The 15,830-nt window shown below is 45.0% G+C and overlaps 1 protein-coding gene across 11 annotated transcripts in view; it reads right to left on the reverse strand.

Annotated features, from left to right (window-relative positions):
- Positions 1-15,830, reverse strand: part of MRTFA (myocardin related transcription factor A) — a 323,237-nt gene that overhangs the window by 299,470 nt on the left and 7,937 nt on the right. The window contains exon 1 of one of the 11 annotated variants that reach the window (XM_033935107.1): positions 3,541-3,701. The exons of the other annotated variants lie outside the window; for them this stretch is intronic. The gene's annotated coding sequence lies outside the window, so the exon portion shown is untranslated. Of the gene's footprint in view, positions 1-3,540; positions 3,702-15,830 lie in introns of those variants that run through there. 11 annotated transcript variants of the gene reach the window in all.

The following is a 15,830-nucleotide window of genomic DNA, read 5'->3' on the forward strand; positions in this document are numbered from 1 at the left end:
TCCTTTTCCACGCAGGGGAGGTTAGCCAAACGGTCCTGTAAGTTGGGGTCCATGTCGACCAGGCGCAGCCAAGCTAGTCGGCGCATGGCGATAGCGAAGGCTGCTTCTCTGGAGGAGAGTTCGAAGCCATCGTAGGCCGCGTGGAATAGATGAAGGCGCAGGTTGGAGAGGGACTCTAAAAGCAGGCCGAACGTTCCTTGCCTGGAGGCCGGTAGGTCAGTCTCAAAGGCTCTCAATAGTCCAATGAGGTGTTTGAGGTAGGATGTGAAGGTGAAAGTGTAGCTTTGCACCCTAGAGGCCATCATTGCGTTTTGGTATAGTCTCCTGCCGAACTTGTCCAGAGTTCAGCCTTCTCGGCCTGGGGGGACCGCTGCTGAGACCCGGGACGGGTGAGCCTTTTTCAAGGAGGATTCTACTAGCAGCGATTGGTGGGAGAGCTGTGGTTGCTCGAATCCCGGGTAAGGTACTGTGCGGTACTTGGCCTCCATTTTGGAGGGTACGGCCGTGACCATTTAGGGGGTCTCCAGGTTCCTGAAGAAGGCCTGTTGGAGTACCGGGTTAGGTGGTAAGCGAAGGGACTCTCTGGGCATTGATGGCATATCCAGCTCCGCCAGGTACTCCTTAGAGTATCTGGAGTCGGACTGGAGGTCTAAGTCCAATGCGTGGCCCATGTCTTGGACGAAACGAGTGAAGGATGGGCGAGATGTCCCCGGGGCCCCGTGCGGGGTCGGAGAACGAGACCTTCGTCGGGTGGAGAAGGATGGGGAGGCTTCCCTCGAGTATCGAGGTTCATGCTCTGATCCATGCTCCGAGGCTGGGGAAGCACTGTGAGAGTGTTCCGGGGTTGTCGATCTTCGGCGTCTCGAGGAGCCCCTCGGAGACGATGCCGGGGTTAGGGGTACCGATCGATGTCGGATCGGTGACCTCGATCCGGACTCCCTCGGAGAATACGTCCGAGGGGGAGTTCGGAGGATGCGCGGGTTGGAGAGTGATAACTCAGCTACCCTTAGTGGTCCCGTGCGAGGTGTGGGAGAGCGGCCTCGTAGAGTTGGTGAACCTCGGGCCTTCTTGGAGGCACGGCGGTTCGAGGTTTCTGTTGTTTTAGCCCGACGTTTTGCCCCTCGGCGGTCTGCGGAGGGGGAACATCTCGGGCGCCTCGGCGAGGAGTCCGAGGAGGATGGGATGCGGCGAGGGTTGCGCACCTTTCCTCGAGGTTGTTCGGTGCGAGGCTCAGACTGGTCTGGCATATTCAAGGTCGAGGCCGATTGAAACTGGGCCATTGCGGCGGACAGCTCCGACGTGATCATCGCTCGGAGTAGGTCCTGGAAGACGGGCACGGACAGCATCGAAGGCATGTCCACTGCCTCGGTGCACTCCACAAGGGGCGACCTCGTGTCAGAGTATTCCCGTGTGGTGGAGGCACGGCCCGAAGGCTTGGAGGGCTTAGTCGGGGCTGTAAGCATGGGGCTTCCGCCATGCGTCGATGTTGTCCCCGAGGCTGGCTTCTTCGCTGTTACAGAACCTGAAGAGGGAAGAGGGGACTTACCCGGGGCCGAGGCTTTCTGTTGTCCCGAGGACTTCGGGGCCGAGTCTCGAGGCGATGCCGAGGTATCCGGGGCCGAGGCCGGGGCCGACCTCGAGGCCGCGGTGGGGGGTTGGTCCGGGGTGAAGAGGTCCGCCATGCGGGCTTTCCTTCGGCGGAGGGCCCGGTTTTGGAAATTAGCACACTGGGGGCAGGAGTCGGTTGGATGAGCCGCCCCCAGACAGAGGATGCATCGGCGATGCGGATCTGTGAGAGAAAGAAGCCGCTCGCACCGGGTGCACTTTTTAAAGCCGGTCAAAGGCCGGGACATTAAATCGAAAGTAGCCGCGGCTCGATTAGCCACGCGGCCACGGGGACCCGGAAGCCTCCGGGTCGTCGAAAACGAAGCAGGAATCAAATAAAAAGGTAAAGAGTTCGCGCACAGCGACTTAATCGTGAAAAAACAAGAAAAAAATTGCGGTGCTAGAAGGCAGTTGGGGCAGAGCCTGAAAAACACGGCTTCTAGGCTCGCGGAAAATTTTGAACTGGAGACCACGAGGGGATGCACCCCCCTAGTGGAGCAGGAAGGCACGCATGCGTGGAGCAGCAGAGCAAACTTAAATCTTCAATCAAGTTTGCTTGAAAATGCTTCCGCATCGGGGCTCCGTAGATGACGTTACCCACATGTGAGAATATCATGCCTGCTTGTCCTGGGATAAAGTGACTATATGCCATCCACACATCACCCCGGCACTATCCAGACAGTGCCGCTGAATAGTGTGAAGGATGAATATAAGGGAAATATATAGTGCAAATATCTATTTTCTCAGTTTTGAATTGTAGGGGGGGCCGGGGTGAGTAATCTGGCGATTTAGCGCACCTCTCTGGCTGAAGAGTTGTTAGACCCTAGTAATAATTATGGAGATACAACTTAAGGATGGACAGACTTTGATAGTGTACTAATGAAGCCTGGTTTTTTTGTCTGTTTTTTTTTAGGGAAAAAAATGTGTTGTGTTGTGTCATGTATCCCACTGAATCCTCAGAGTTACAGGCAATATATTGCTCCATAGAATTTTGTATAGAGTTAAAATTTGTTGCAAAAAAATTATACATGTTACATAAAGTTATCAAATTTTTACCAAATTATACATACAGTCGGGTAATATATCGTAAATAGCAGCTGACTGTTAACATTGTCTTCGTTTCAAATGACTTGTATTATTAGTCTGCATCTCTTTGGACACCTAGTAGGGATTTCTTAAAAAGCCATGTTTTTGGATTTTTGCAAAACTGTGTGTATACTGTGTTGTGTGAATATTTGATGGGAAACGAGTTCCACACTTTTGCTATTTGGTAGTTGAATGATTTGCTGTGAGATAATATCTGAAATGAGAATTTTAAAAAAGGTTATGTGAAAAAGAGATGAGGAACTTGGTACTGCTGTTTTTCCCCAGGTAGTGGGAGTTACCAGTTAGCGGACATTCAGATAAGGAATGTTGTACTGTATCATCACATAAGCTCAGCTTAATCATAGGCTGGCAATCAACAAATTAAAGCAGGATTTTTTTTCTCAGCAAAGCCTTGGAGAGGGAGAAGACTAGAATCTAGATATACAGTAGGGCCTCTTTCTCTCTCTGAAGTGCATAGCACCTGTTCCACTATCTGCCACCTGATATAGAGCCATCTCCAGGCCTACAGAGAGGAGCATGTTTAGGAACCGAGGCGATCAGCTTCCTAAGGCTCCATTATTATGGAACTATTCTCCGTTACATGCTTTGGAGCCCTCTCTGCCCAGGTTTAAAAACTTGCCTTAAAAGCTTTGGCCTTTGAACAGGTTACTTTCTGGGCAGATACTGATGCAGACAACAAATGGTATTATATTTTCTTTTCCATAAACTTAAATTTTGGGGTTTTTTCGATTTTATGTTTAATTTTGATGTTATTAAATATTGCAGACCACACTATAGTTATATGAAGAGCAGTATATACAGTAGAACACTGCAATAAACTACACATACCTGTTTACTCTTCCTATAATAGACCACGGCTCTGCTCTGTGCCACCAGATCGCTTGGATAACAGCAAGGGGAAAACCTCAGAATCTGCAGCTCCTTTGGCTGCACACAAAATATCTCGGGTACAGCCTGCCAGTGGCAGCATCTGCACAGGCTCCCTCTGTCTGCTCCAGCTATCACTGCATTGGCAGAGAAAAACATTTCAAGGTAGTCTCCAGGAACTGATGCAGTCTCCACCTACCAGCTGTGCTTTGTCAGAGCAAATCTGACCAGATGGTGCCAAACTGCAAACCTTCAGAGCCTGCTTTTCACAACTATAGAAAACCAGAGGGCATGGCATATAAGCCAACTTTTCAATATGACTAGGGGTACTAAACCCTAGTACCTCTCTTTAGACATAAAGAGTTTGCTCATTATTGGGGGTGCTCCACAGCTCCCATTAAGCTGGGGATATATGGAAGGTGCATGGAGGACTACTGCTCCAGAGCACTTTGGTTCTGTCCTACATCAAGAGAGGCAGGAAAAGGGGAGATTTCCAGTTAATGTCCCACCCTTAGGGATGTGAAAAAAATGGAGACACTTCCCGACTCCCCCCAGCAACCCATGGTGAAGCAAAACAAAAAAAAAGGGGGGGATTCTCTGGTTCTGTCCCCACTTCAGGGAATGTTCCTCTGAAGAGGCCTCTTACTCTACAAAAATAAATCTTATTGTAATTATTTGAAGAGAACCCCCAACTGAATCAGCTGTACAGTGTTTATTGCAGAAGGCTAAGGATTTCCGGGACCAACTATGCAGCAGATAACATAAAAATGCAGACAAAAAAAAAAAAAGACAGGTCTGGTGACTCACTGGTTAGTGTTATGCAGACTGCATGCAGCATGACCTGGGCTCAGTTCCTGATATCTTCTATAGCAGTGGTCTCAAACTCAAACCCTTTGCAGGGCCACATTTTGGATTTGTAGGTACTTGGAGGGCCTCAAAAAAAATAGTTAATGTCTTATTAAAGAAATGACAATTTTGCATGAGGTAAAACTCTTTATAGTTTATAAATCTTTCCTTTTGGCTAAGTCTTAATAATGATATTGTAATTTATAGCTAAATAGACATATGATCAAGAAACTGTTTTATTTTACTTTTGTGATTATGATAAACATACAGAGGGCCTCAAAATAGTATCTGGCGGGCCACATGTGGCCCCTGGGCCGCAAGTTTGAGACCACTATTCTATAGCCTTAGCTGATTAGCCTGGAGGTGCTGCGGAAGCAGGCAGGGGAAGGTAAGCAGACCAGGATAAATTTAAAACAGCAGCAATAGCCATAACTGCAGAGTATCCAAGAAAGCTCCATTTGTGCTCCCCCCCCCCCCTTTCCCAGCTAAGAACAGCTGCTAAGATGGGCAGGGAATATAAAGCTAAGGGACATGTCACTCTGCCAGGTAACTGCTTAACACCTGGTCTAGTTAAGCTAGGAGCTCCAGAAAGCATAAGAAAACTGCCAGGTGAGAAAAAGAAAACCCACACCAAGAGACATTTTTCCACTTTTAAATTCCTCCAGGGCCAGATGTACTATCCTCTCTCTCAGAGACACAAAACACAACAAACCCTTTAATATACCTGGCCCTTCTACTACACTCATAAGCTGTGTGGGCCCTGTATGCACTGCTGCAGCTGAGGTTCTCCCCTACGCCGCACTGCCACCGTTCAGACTCATGACATAAGTGAAGGAGAATGCTGTCTATGCAAGAGCAAACAGAAAAGGGATGAATCACTCCCTGAGCTATGATGTCATGCACTTTATTTATACAAGACAGAATAGAATGAGGAGGGGGCAGAAGGGAAAAGATTAAGGTTTGAAACAACCTACAATAATTGTACCACAGAGTCAACACACAGCAAGAGCGGCCTGGCCAAGGAGCTTAAAGAACAGCAGAAAGCTGGCAGCTCACAGGTCTAAGGACAACACAGTCCCTAAACAGAAATTGTGGTAAAGTGGCAAAAACCAGATGCATTCAGTTTAGACAAAGACAGAAACTTTGGCATTTCAGGATCTGAAAGAAAGGCCTACATGTATTTTCAGCACTATAATAGCCAAACAGGCATTGCTAACCTTTTCCTGTGTAAATCTGCAATCTGTACAAAACTCTGCTGCACGACTTTTCTACCAATCTTGCTACACTCACCTCACCCCTCTCCTCAAATCACTCCACTGGCTCCCTATCCACCTTCACATATAGTTTATGATCCTACTAAACTGGAAGTGTGTTCATTCTGCAGCCCTTCAGTATCTCTCCTCTCTTGTCGCTTATACACCTCCAGTGATTCCTTTAAAATTATTCCACCTTCACTAGGCATAGAGGTATATTTGGTAACCTGTGCTACCAACAAATCCACTTTAGGAAGGACAAACAGCTCTTAGAAATCAGGCGCCAGTGATACAGCTTTGCCATAGTCCTGGCAACCCGCAAGAGACCTTCCAGAGTCTTCCAATGCTCTGTTAACAACATTGTAATGTCTGGATGTGAAGGAAAAAAAGGTGGTCTCAGGCTTAGAGCTGCTCATGACAGAGCACTGAGCAGCGGAGGTCTGCAGAGGTTCAAGTTTCAATACCCACAAGGATTCTGAGATGACCTCCAGCAAAGTCACCAGCTTAAAAAAAGGCAGCACACCGTCAGGTCCTTCCCCATGGTCCAGGGTCATCATAGACTGGTGGCCCCTGCCTGAGACACCGATTCCTCTAAAACTGAAGAATCATTTTGAGGGAGTAAAGGATTCTAACCCCCAGTTACCCCAGCCCTTCTCCGACTGGACGTCAGTTTCCTGAAGAGAAACTGTCAGGGAGGAACCGTGCTCTGTAAGGGAAAACCCTCATGTGCCACAACCAGTGTGACCCCAGACACAGCAAAGAAGGGTCCAAATAGCCCAAATAGACTTTGAACTTAAGACTGACAAAATCAGGGGCAAATCCCTGAATGGGATAACCTAGGGATACCTGCAGGGACTCACTCCCCTTGTCTTCTTGTGGTCTCAGAGGCGTCTGTGCTTTGCAGAAGAAGTCGAGTCACTATCCAAGAGCTCCAAGGGGAATTTTTTTTCCCCAGAGAAAACAGGCCACCTGCAACTCCATCACCCTAGAAGGAACAAAGGAGGCTAAGCTCAACGTTCCTGTGGTACGTGGAACAAGAACGTTCCTCAGCCAACCAGCCAGTGCAAATCTGGCATAAATCAGGGGTAAAACAGCCTGAGGAAGGCATGTCTAATAATTTTAATCAAATTGAGGTGTTTTTGAGGCAGACAGAGGCTTTTAAAATCAGATTTTAAAAATCCAAGATGACTGCTGCAGTAGTGTTTTGGTGGGGGAAAAAAAAAAAAAAAAAGCCAGCCAGGATTGCTAAATAAAAGTTGAAAAATTATTGGAAAAGGGTTTTGATTTTTTTAAGATAACAGACCCAAATCCAAGCCCCAGAAACCCCCCAAAATGCAATTAAAGCCCCCCCCCCCCCCATGTCTCCCATAGACTACAATAGGCAGTACTCACACTTCTGCTGGTGCTGTGCCTGCTTCAGCTGAAACAGCAGCTGGAAGATGGTGAAGACCACTGCCTCAGACAAGTGTGTAAAAATAACTGAAGATACTTGTTTCTTCAGGTTGCCAGTCAAAATGTGTTACAGCCTGAGACCCCAGATCCCCACGCATCGTTGGGGGGAGGAAACACAGCAGCAACTGATAAAAGTCCCCGGAACTGACACAGATGCCTGCACTCTAGCTCTGGTAATGGCAAGAAGTGAGCTTTGCTACCAGGGCAACAGTCTCCAAACCACCAAAAGTGGCAGTGCAGGCTGGCTAGGTAGGTGCCTTGAAAAAAGGGTTGCCCTCCCAGTTAGAGACCTCTAACAGTACCAGGCAGGTAGAGCTGTCCAGGGAACCTGGGTACCTCTGTAGCACCGAGAAGCCTCTAAAAATGATACCAAAGCCTAAAAGTAACAAACCAAGAGCAGCAGGTCAGAAAGACACCTTCAACTCGCATGTAGAAAGAGAAACTGAGGAGCACAAAGCAGAGCAGAGATAGGGCAGGCAGAGCTGAAAAATGTAAATAATGGCTTCTACACAAACTCATGCGTAGAGGTGAAAAACCCACTGGTTCAAGACTCATATGCCTTCCGATGTTTCAGCCATCATGGTATGCTCAAGAAATTTATCCTACCAACTTACTTAGTAGTTGATAGGGATAAACTGCAATCTTTACTGTCTGTTTTTCCCTTAAAAAGACACCTAACTTAACTGTGCCTGTTCAAGATGTCTTAACTTCCTTGTTTTGATAGCATCCTTCAAAAATCAATGAACTTTGCTCTAAACCAGGGGTGTCCAACCTTTTGGCTTCCCTGGGCCGCATTGGCTGAAAAAAATGTTTCTGGGGCCACACAAACGCGCAAATGCTGCAGTAAGAAAGAGGAGGGAGCCGGCAAGACAGTAAACCCCCGGGGGCAGCAGAGGAAAACACTGCATCGCCCTTGACCGAGGCTGCACAAAATACTTCACTGGGCCGCAGGTTGGACACTCTTGCTAAACCATGTGTTCCTGGGCCACTGTTATTTTTCTCTCAGGATCTAGTTTCTATCTCCTTTTCAAACATTACTACCATCAACTCAATTCCAGTTAAGCAGGAATCCATCTTTTTGGAACTGGCTCCCTCTTCTCCAGAATTTTGCCCAGTTCCTAACAAATCTAAATCCCTCTTCTTTGCATCATCATCTCATCCAAGCATTAAGACTCTAGAGCTCTGCCTGCCTCTTGGGTTCTTCACAGGGAGCATTTCTGAGAATACTGACATAGAGGTACTGAAGTTCTAATTTCTACCCGAGAGTCTAAATTTGGCTTTAAGAACATACCTCAGAGACATTCCTACGTTGTTGATACTCAAATGTACCAAGACAGCTGGCTCCTCCCCAGAACTGTCTAAAATCGTATCTAGGTGAAGTATGAGGTCTGTCATTTTCACACCAGGTAGGCAAGTGACCAAGAAATCCAGCTATCAACATGCCTAATGATAGAATTGCCAACTAAAACATTTATCCTAACTCTTCTCTCTGGCACAGCATCCCTTGGAGACATACATTTGGTGTATGAGTATATTATACTTCCTGAAGAGTAGATTTCTCACTACAGGATCATTTCTTGACTCACCTTCCTGGGAGACAAAATTTGGAATGACCTCCCAGAGACAATTAGAACAGAACCCCAAACCCAACAACGCCTTATTCCGGAAAAAAATGAAAACCCTTCAATTTGATAACTGATCTCTACATGAACCTTCAAAATATTTTGCTTAATATGACTAAGTCCTATCTTCTCCTTTTCTTCACTAACTCTCTTTCTCTCTTTCTTCCCCCTTCCTCCACTCTATGCCCCATGGTACTCTTTTCCCACTGTAAGTCACCTTGAGCTTGTTTAGGTACTACACAACGAACAAATATCAGATTAGATTTCTATCGAGTGACCTCTATCTTCCAAGGCAACACAAGGGCTGCAAGACTGGAGGTGGGACGTCTCTACCATGACCATGTAGGACTTCTCTATATACCTCTCTGTCTGCCATGCTAGACCTCAAGAAACTGGACTCTAATCTCTGAGATCAAGGAGCCCTTTGCCAAATTATTACAGAATGCTACACAGAAATATCATGCTAACAGAATACCGCAGTCACACATGACAGGAATAGTGTTAAGGGAGTGCCCCCTGGTCAGAGAGAGTCCTAAGCCAGCTGGAAGCTAAAGCAGTACTGCCTGGGCTTTGCAGTCCCCAGTTATGTCCAACACCAGCTCTAGCAGGATATATATTTCAAATCTGATATATTCTAATCACAAAATAGACAATTGGGCTGTATGCTTTATTTTTTTGAAGAGATGAAAGTACAAAGCCCTGTGTGCTAATATGAAGAACAATTAAGAAGAAAGAGAGGTAACAGCTGTTGGGAATTGGTGATAACTGGTTGCGAGTAGAGTATCCCCCTTTCTGATTCATTTCGATTGATGCAGATGAACTTTGAATTGGAAGTTATTATCAATACAATTGTGACTATAGCGTTTACAGTCCTACTTTTCAAGAATACTATATGCTGTTATTAATGGATGAATGAGTGAACGTGTGGATGATAGTGAATGGTGTGTATGTTAGTTAATGGAAGAAGGTTCCCCAAATGTGCAATATTTATAAATGATTTTTATGATTTGTGAAATTGTATGTACTATTTATAATCGTTATGAGTGTAGGATGGTTTATGGGATTTATATAATTGGAATAATTAAAAGAAAAATTGATTTAATAAATAGCTGATTTAATCATTGTAGTAATGAATATGCACGAGAGATTTTGTAAATAATGTAGAAAACAGGCATGCAAATATATCTCGTGCATATTCATTAGGGATATTCTGAAAACCCAATTGGCTGGGGGTCCCCCCAGGACAGGACTAAGAACCACTGCTCTAGGTGGTTACATTATAGCTAACATTACAGCAAAAGAATTTTAGAGTTTGAATAAGTTAGTGTGTACTTTTTTACAAATTCAAATTTTTGCAATAAGCCTATAAATTTTCTTCTATCCCAAGCTTTAAGTTAGCAAATCACAATGTTCACTTACCCAGAGACTTACTTCCTCTGCTCTCAGAACCCCCCCCTCAAGTGTCCTTGAGACTGGCTAGCTGCATCTGAGATCTGGACTAAGAGGCGGTGTCCTAACCAACATGTAATAGGAGTAAGAGTATAAGGTGGCAACCTCCTTTTCAGCCCCTGAGGACTTACAGTACCTAACAAGCCCCAAGCAACAGAGAACAATGCTGATGTAGACTGAGGTGCCTCCATTTTACCCCTTTTGCTGATCAAATTAGTGAAGAAGAGAGTTCAGATATCACTGAGCTACTTCTAAAAAGCTATAAACTAAATCCAAATAAATATCTACACATATCCAGACAGAAAGTACTCCTCTCCACAAGAACCAGATTTTGTGGGAAACCTGGAACCAAGAAAAGAGCTTCAACATATGAAGATGTGCTGTCAAGATCTAGGACTTTTCAGTGCCACAACAGCACAAGGAGAATGGCTTGCTTGATTCCATCACTTGTGAGGTCACAGTCGTGCTGCCACAGTGACATGTTCCCTCTTACTGAGATCTACACATTTCAGACCTTTCTAGTCAGTCTAGTCCACACAGTTGCTGGTAGAAATACAGGTTACACATCAAGGAAGAAGGGTTATCCAAAAAGGTTTTTTAAAAAGAATATCCTTTCCTACTTTTTTTTTTTTTTTAAATTTAGGCAATCAGTATCTAACTTTTTCCCTTCATTCAGTTATACATTTACAATAGTTCCTAGATTAAATGAATAAGTGATAGGCCTCGATGTCCTAAGTTTTCAGATGCTGGCCATACACATCAAATGCTACACCAATGAGTAAAAAATTCAACATGAAGATGTCCTAAAGCCTTGGAAAAGGGAATTGAAAAGTACGATTATATATTGCTACTTTTATTTAATATTTTTGAAGTTAACATACAAAATAACTGAATAAGAACATGTAACATAAGAACATTCTATATAGTCATTTCACCTATTTGATAATATTTTATCTCTGTAATTTTGTATATTCATGTCACCACGTAAGATAAGATGCCTCTACATGCATTTTTAAAAGAGTATTCTTAGGCAATGGTGCACTATAATACTATAACTATTAATTTGTAACCCATGGAAAAATAGTAATCTAAGCTGAAAGGAGCAATAAAAATGGCTACAGACCTTTATGTTAAGAAAATCAATAAAAACAAGAGAAAAAGGAAAGAGATACGATTCTCTAAACTAGTGGCAGAGAAAATAAAGGCAAAAGGAGTTGGTGTTCCTGAAATATTAAAATACCCAAGAACAGAAGTACAGAAAGAACTACCAGGTGAAACTGAAAGAAGCAAAGAGAGAGATACTTCTGGCGAAAGCGCAGATGAAGAGCAAATGGCTAAAAATGTAAAAAAGGGAGACATAAATTTTTTTCAGATATATTATTGAAAGGAAGATGAAGAAAAATGGAATGAACCAATATGTGGAGAGTGATGAGGAAAAAACAAAAACATGCTAAACAAATACAGTGGTACCTCAGTTTACGAGTGCACCGGTTTGCGAGTGTTTTGCAAGATGAGCAAAACATTTGAAAAATCAGCGCCTCGGAAACCGAGCGTGCCTTGATTTACGAGGGATCCCCCCCGCGATCCGGACCCCCCCACTCGCATCACGCACACACACACACCCCAGCCGCAATCTGGTATGCCCCAGGCACCCACCCACACGATCACATTCCTTACCCCTCATTTGGCACAGGCACCGGCACCAACGCACAGGACATGCTGGTGCCGGTAGATCTGCCTTCTTCTTTGCGCTGGGCCTTGAGCATCTGCACATGCTCAAGGCCTTTGGGTTCCCGGTCTCTCCGAGATGATCAAGGCCCAGCACGAAGAAGAAGGCAGATCTTCGAGCACTGGCATCGGCATTTCTTGTGCGTTGGTGCCGGTGCCAAATGGGAGTAAGGAATGTGATCGTGTGGGTGGGTGGGTGCCTGGTGCATGCCAGATCGCGGGTGGGGTGCGACACAAGCAGGGGGGGTGCCGGATCATGGGGGGGGGTTTTCCACGAGCGGGGGGATGGTGGATCACGCGGGGGGGACAAAACGAGCGGGGGGGATGGCGGATCATGCGGGGGGCCCTTCATGAGCGGGGGGGAGCAATGCCGGTTCTTGGGGGGGGGGGGGTAGAGTAGCGTCGCTAGCCTCAGGGGGAACGAATCAAGCGAGTTTCCCTTAGTTCCTATGGGGAAACTCGCTTTGATATACGAGTATTTTGGTTTACGAGCATGCTTCTGGAACGAATTATGCTCATAAACCAAGGTTCCACTGTACTTCTGTTCTGTGTTCATGGAAGAAAATCCTGGAGAAGGAACGAGATTGTCTGGTAAAGTTACACATGAAAATGGAGTAGATTCTGCGCCATTCATGGAGGAAAGTGTTTATGAACAACTTGAAAAATTGAAGGTGAACAAAGCCATCCCAGGATTCTGAGGGAGCTCAGAGAGGTTCTGGCGGGTCCTACTGAAGACTTATTCAACAAATCTCTGGAGACAGGAATGGTTCCCAGGGATTGAAGAAGAGCGGATATGGTTCCTATTCACAAAAGTGGTCACAGAGATAAAGTTGGAAACTACAGTCCGGTAAGCCTCACTTAGATGTTGGAAAAATAATGGAAGTGTTGCTGAAAGAAAGAATAGTGAACTTTCCAAAATCTAATGGGTTACAGGATCTGAAGCCAAATGGCTTTACTTAAGTTAAATCGTGCCAAACGAACCTGATTGAATTTTGATTGGGTGACCAGAGAACTGGATCGAGGACATATGCAAGATGTAATTTACTTAGATTTCACCAAAGCCTTTGACACGGTAACTCATAGGAGGCTCTTGAATAAACTTGATGGGCTGAAGTTAGAATCCAAAGTAGTGAACTGGATTAGAAACTGGTTGACAGAGGGTGGTGGTTAAAGAAAGTCGCTCGGAGGAAGGAAAGGTGAGTAGTGGAGTCCCTCAGGATTTGGTGCTGGGGCCGATCCTGTTCAATATGTTTGTTGAGTGACACTGCTGAAGGGTTAGAAGGAAAGGTTTGTCTTTTTATAAATGATACCAAAATTTGTAATAGAGTAGACACCGAGGAAGGAATGGAAAACATGAAATAGGATCTGCAAAAGTTAGCGGAATGGTCTAATATCTGGCAATTAGAATTCAATGCAAAGAAATGCAGAGTAATGCATTTGGGGATTAGTAATCAGAAGGAGCTGTATATGCTGGGAAGTGAGAGACTGATATGCATAAATGGGAAGAAGGAACTTGGGGTGATAGTGTCCAAAGATCTAAAGGCAAAGAAAGTATGACAAAGCGGTGGCTGTTGCCAGGAGGATGCTAAGCTACATAAAAAGAGGCATAACCAGTAAAAGAAAGAAGGTGCTGATGCCCCTGTACAGGAAGTTGGTGAAACCCCATTTGGAGTTTTGTTACCAGTTTTTGAGACTGTATCTGGCAAAGGACATAAGAAGACTTGAAGCGATCCAGAGGAAGGTGATGAAAATGGTAGGAGGTTTGTGCCAAAGGACATATGATGTAAGACTGGAAGTCCTGAATATGTATACCCTAGAGCAGGGGTGGTCAAACTTTTTGACTTGTGGGCCATAATGGGTTCTTAAATTTGATAGAAGGGCTGGACCATCTTTCTATCCCTCCATCCCTCCCATGCCCCTGTGCAGAATCCTTGCCCAGCTTCTATCCTTTCCTCCCATCCCTCGTGCAGCAGAACCTTTGCCCAGCTTCCATCCTTCCCTCCCTCCCTCATGCAGCAGAACCCTTGAGCACCAGCTCCCGCCATGCAGCTTAACCCCCGTTGACCCTCCATCTTTCCCTCCCATCCGAACCCTGCTGACCGCGAGCCCTGCATACTTCCCTCCAGAACAGTGCCAGGCCGGCAGCAATCTAAACAGGCTGCTTCACGGCCTTCTTTCGTCAGGACCTTCCATGTGCCATTACTGATGATATCATCAGTGATGCAGCAGAGGGAATTCCCCGATGAGAAAAGGCCGCGAAACAGCCTGTTTAGAGTGCTGCCGGCCTGGCGCTGCTCTGGAGGGAAGTATGCAGGGCTCGCGGTCGGCGGGGTTTCGATGGTTGGCAGGCCAGATTAAAAAACTAAACGGGCCGGATATGGCCCTTGGGCTGTAGTTTGTCCATGTCTGCCCTAGAGGAAAGGAGGGACAGGGGAGATATGATTCAGACATTCAAATACTTGAAAGGTAATAACGTAGAACAAAATCTTTTCCAGAGAAAGGAAAATAGTAAAACCAGAGGACATGATTTGAGGTTTAGGGGTGGTAGACTCAAGAGTAATGTAAGGAAATTCTTCTTTACAGAGAGGGTGGTTGATGCCTAGAATGTGCTCCCAAGGGAGATGGTTGAGAGGAAAACTGACAGAGTTTAAAAAAAAAATGTGGGATGAACACAGAGATCTTGAATCAGAAAATAATGTATATTGAAAACTAAGGCCAGTACTTGGCAGACTTGCACGGTCTGTGTCCGTATATGGCCATTTGTTGCGGAGGGGCTGGGGAGGGCTTTGACAGCTAGGATAGTTTAGATGGGCTAGAGGGAGCTTAGATGGAGAATTCAGGAGATGGAACCTAAGCACAGTACCGGGCAGAGCTTTGGGTTCTGGCCCAGAAATAGCTAAGAAGGAAAATTTAAATTAAATAAGTAATTTAAAGAGAGGGTAATGTTGGGCAGACTGGATGGACCATTCGGGTCTTTATCTGCCATCATCTACTATGTTACTATGTTCTGAGCTCTTTGGGGAGGATGGGATATAAAACTAACTAAATAAATAAGAATAGCCACATTGAGTGAGAGCAATATCCAGTTTCCAACAGTGGCCAATTCAGGTCACAAGAACCTGGCAGAAACACAATAGTAGCATGTCTGTCTTAATGGAGACTATAGCCTTCCTCCAGGAACTTGTCCAAATATTTTTTAAACACACTTAATGTTGCTTTCACCTGGCTACCAGCACAACATTTTGGCCAAATAAGAATTTCAGATTTGAATAGGTTTAAAATTGAATATGTTTCAGATGCTCTCATAACCCATTTCAGTTTTCAGACATGCGATGAAGCTACAAGTAGTTTATTTAAACAAACCGGAGAAAATATTTCTTCATACGTGTAATTAAACTCTGGAATTCAATGCCAAAGAATGTGGTGAAATGAGTTAGCTTAGTGGGGTTTAAAAAAGGTTTGGATAATTTCCTAAGAGAAGTCCACAGGCTATTATTGAGATGGCTTGGGGAAATCCACTGCTTATTCCTAAGATAAGCAGCATAAAATCTGTTTTACTACTTGAGATCTAGCTAGGTTCTTGGGACCTGCATTGAGTACTGTTTGAAACAGGATACTGGGCTTGATGGACCTCTGGTCTGTCCTGGTATGGCAATTCTTATGTTCTTATCTATAAGTAGTAATACAGGATTTGGATTTGTAGAACAGATAAAGATTTTCCACTCCAGCCACTAGATCAGAGAAAAACCTAAAATGTCAGACTCTGCACCGAGGTTATTGCCTTTTTCAGCAGTAACACCTACAAAAAACTAGCCATTCACCTGCCCAGATTTCTACCAGAATAGTTCACAAAACACGATCAAGCCATTTTCTGATATCACATTTCTCCTCTGTCTAGCTT

Source organism: Geotrypetes seraphini, chromosome 2, assembly GCF_902459505.1.
Source record: "Geotrypetes seraphini chromosome 2, aGeoSer1.1, whole genome shotgun sequence".
NCBI classification, from domain to species: domain Eukaryota; kingdom Metazoa; phylum Chordata; class Amphibia; order Gymnophiona; family Dermophiidae; genus Geotrypetes; species Geotrypetes seraphini.